The 4,321-nt window shown below is 35.2% G+C and overlaps 1 pseudogene; it reads right to left on the reverse strand.

Moving 5' to 3' along the window:
* Nucleotides 1-2,036: 2,036 nt before the first annotated feature.
* On the reverse strand, nt 2,037-3,313 carry LOC124983714 (mitogen-activated protein kinase 8-like; annotated as a pseudogene).
* Between the last annotated feature and the right edge of the window lie 1,008 nt (nt 3,314-4,321).

Consider the following 4,321-nt stretch of genomic DNA (forward strand, 5'->3'; position numbering starts at 1 on the left):
ATTAATTATCCAAAAGCAGTTTTTAAAATGTTCCTGCTCACTACAAGGAACTAAAGTGACTCAAGTCACTTCATGCATAATCAACATGATACATGCTAACCAATAATGGACATTGGGGTTCCTTGGTATCTAGACAGAGACATACAAACAGATCTCTTAGAAAGGGAAAGAATTTAGGACAAAAAAAAATGAATGTTTAGGATTCAGGCATCTCCAAAAATCCTTTTGCCTTGATGCTTTTCAGCTATAGTTTAAAGATGTTCACTCTAGCGATCATCAGTCACCCATGGTTCAACTCTCTCTTTTCTACTTTCTGGGTCCATCTTTCCAGTTACATTTCTTTAATGGATTCCTGAATTCTCTCCCTATGTCTTTAGAACTTCTTAAATGCTGTTGGACACCTGTGACCACCTGACTTTGGAAAAGTTTCAATCCAATAAAATGTGACTAGGAGTAGGGAGAAGGGAGGAGAAGTGGTCATCATAGATAGAGGACTTTGATACCTATGCAGGACATAGTGACCTATGCCTAAAGATTGGTAAAGGAGCACTCAGTATTGGAGAGTAAGGAAGGATTCCTTTGAAGAAGACAGAGAAAAAGGCAGCCTTCTTAAGTGTATGTCCCCTCAGGGACATTGTAGATGACATAGCAAGGACAGAGTGCATACTGAACTCTATGGCTAGAGTAAGGCCATTCTTCACCCATTAGAATAAATTATATTCTCTCTCTCTCTCTCTCTCTCTCTCTCAGATCTCAGTGATTTTTTACTTAGGAAAAATTCAGTTTTAGAACAATAATTCTATAAGTATAAAATTCAAACAGTGCAAAATTTTCAGGAACACCATCATTCTTAGACTACTTGATATTTGCATTGCATGTTATATGAAAAAAACAGGTATAAAACAATGAAGGACTTAGATAAAATAATCAGATTTATAACTCCTCTGTTCAAGGTGAAGAAATGGTCCTTATAAAATGATATCCTTTTATATGACTGAGGTAGTATTTTCAGATAATTGGTATGTTGCTCATTTGTTGTCATCGACACAATCTAAGTAGTCTTTGGACCCTCCTGATAGCCATTATAAATATGATTATGCTACAGGTAGAATAAAATGACCAGAAACAGTATGAGAACTGGTGTTCAACTACTAATCCTCCAAGTAATAGGAAACTACGAAGGTGGAAGGGACCAAAACTACAGGAAAGAGGAACACCAGACTCTAGACCATTGCTAAGACCTATAGCCTGAGATTAATTCGGTGTACACAAATCAGGCTCACAGTTAACAGAAATGAACAATCTGTTTATTCACATTGAAATGTATTATTCACAAAGTATCTTTTTTACTTCACAAGATCATAAGCTTTGATCATGACAGAGATTTTCAGAATATACAATATTCCTTTACTTGGCTTTGGTTGGGTGAGGTAAAAGAAAAGTGGTAGTGCTCGCCCACTCTCTTATAGAGTTAGATGATAGCATTTTTGACAAAATTTAAGTAGATTGCCTACCAGTTATAACTAAATTATGATTGGCAAGCAGCAAATACTGGAGGTCCATCATTTACTTAGTTATTTCTAAGTTCAACGGCTACAGGCTATTTTCCCTTATTTCTCTGGTGTTGTTTCATTGATAAGAACATAACCCTGAAGGGCAGTATCATGAATGAAACATGTTAAATAAATTCTTACAAAAGAAGCATAAAAATCTTATATAATTCATGATATTGACAGGTCATCACATAATATTTCATTAATAAATGATATTCATGAATAAATGAAGTTTTCCAAATTCAGTTTTTTTTTAAATCAGTAGCATCAGATGAAGTAAACATGCAAAACAAACCATGATTAAATTGTTAGATTAACTTTATATACTTAATTAAAGCAAAACTACATTAGAGTTTTGTTACTATTTTAAAACACAAATTTAGGTTTTAAATTACATTGCTTGAAATTTTAAAAATAAACTACTACAAAAAAAAATCCTGCATTTTAAAAATAAGAGCAAGAATTGTTTTGCAAGTAGTTTTATCAATAACTAATCAACTCCCCATCCTTCCTACTCCACCCACAAAGGTCCAAGTAGTCATCTATAGCAGCCCAGAAGTCCAACTGATGCTGCTGTCCTAAAGTCAAAGTTGGATCTGTTGACCTTGAAGATACATCTTGGGCAGATGACAATGATGATGGATACTGAAAGCCATTGAACTCTGCTCCCTTGTGCTGAAGGAGAGGGCTGCCCCTGTATAATATCATAGTTGGATCACTCCTCCAAGTCTCTTTCTTGTTTATCAATTCTTGCTACTCTTTTGCTATATTTTCTCTTTCATTTAACCAATTGTTGGGTATTTTTGGTGATTTGGGGGCATCTGCTTCAGAAGGATCATATCAGGCATTAATACATGGGTGCTGAGAACTTCATCTACAGAAATTCTTCTAAATATATCTGTGACCAGCATTTTGGATAGCGAATCTGTTATTTGACTGGCTTTATGCTTGTTTTGTACTGAGTCAACCAGGAAAAATACATTAGGAAAGTTTCTCAAAGCTATTTTCAGCATATTTAGGGCTATTTTCAACATATTTCTTACTGTTGGTTAGAGTTTCTTCTTAAATTCAGGACATGGTGCTTCAAGCTGTTTGATAACTTTATTTCAATGGTCAGTATCATCTGTATGTAAGAAAGAAACCTTGGATCCTTTGTCCCATCATGTATCCAATCAACCAAACATCAATTCTTTCCTTGAAGTCCATGTTCAGGATGATCTCAGGCACTCTGTAGCAGTGAATCACTACATCATCATAAAACATGTTCCTGAAGTCCCAGTCAATACAAAATCAAGAATCTCCAAACTGCAGTCTTACTACCATTTTACTGGGCTTTAGATGCCAGTGAATACATTCCAGCAGAGTGAAGGTGCTAGTCTCTGCACAGCATCTGATAAAGTAGGACATTCTTTCATGATCTAGTTCATCTGAAACACTTGGAAAAAGATTTGCATCCATGAATTTCATGACTAAGCATCTTGAAATTCTCCTGGGGATTTTCTCTGTGGTATGCAAACTTTCAGAGTCCAATCAAGTTTTTATGGTTAACATATTTCGTAAGAACTAGCACTCTGTATGAGTTAGATTCTGAAATAACCAGTTCAGCTTCTAACTAGGCATCATAAGTGGCACACACTATTCTTTGAGCTCCTGAGTATAGGTTTTAATCTCTCAAATTATTTTAGGACTGCAAATGTAGAATCTCCAGTCTCTACAATATAAAGATTGTCATCATGCTTCTTGTTACATAATGACTTCATCCAAAAGTTCACCAAGAAGCCAGAAGCATAGCAAATGACAACAAAAGAAGCCCACCAGCAGGGATTCTTTCTTTCTTTCTTTCTTTCTTTTTTTCTTTCTTTTTTTAATACCTCCAGTTACTGCAGCTTTGAAACAGAATGTAGGTCAAAATTTCAAATGTGCTTCTTAAGTGTGCTTATGGAATATGAGTACTCAAAGGGACCATGGAGTCACAAACTTCAGGGCTGGTTTCTATAGGAAATATAACCTGATGGAACAGTCTATTTTGTCTACAGGTATACTATATGTATTAGATATCAGAGGGATGATATAACTGAATCATTGCTTCAGAAAGATCATCTCAACAAAGAGGTTAATGAGATATTGAATTAAGAGATTGAAACAGCAGTTTACATGGACTGCAATAGCTTAAATGAAAAAGACAAGGTTCTTACCTAGAAAAAGGCAACGAAAACAGAAGCACACTGGAGGTATTTACAGTAGTTGAAAATGAAGGTGCTAATAACAATGAGCTAATGAGGTAGAGAGGAGTAGGTGGCAGGAGTAAGGGATGCTGACTGTGACATGAAAATATATGGACTGATTGATGAATTTAGGGGTTGATGGACTTTGGCACCTTTCATTAAAGCAGAAAGTACAGGTGGAACAGAGGAATTTTTTCTGGGAAAAGAATGACATATGACACATTAGATTTTGAACACATTGCATTTGAGTTTTCTTCAAGTGATCCATGTGGAACTTTCCAGAAGGAAGTGTAAATCTGGGTCTGGAGCTTAGAAGAGAGGTTGGAACTGGTCATATACATTTGGCAACATATGGTGTATTCTAGCCTTTCCACTTCAAATTTTATTTTCAATAAAGAAAACAAGCCAAATAGAATGTATGTTTATTTCCTTCTGTGATCAGCTATCCCTAAAATAGAGGTTGTTTTTTGTTATTTCTTAAAATATATTGAATTTCTAAGGGGGAAAAAAAGCCAGTCCCAAAATATTACATGCTAAATGATT

The sequence above is a fragment of the Sciurus carolinensis genome, chromosome 1, assembly GCF_902686445.1.
Source record: "Sciurus carolinensis chromosome 1, mSciCar1.2, whole genome shotgun sequence".
NCBI classification, from domain to species: domain Eukaryota; kingdom Metazoa; phylum Chordata; class Mammalia; order Rodentia; family Sciuridae; genus Sciurus; species Sciurus carolinensis.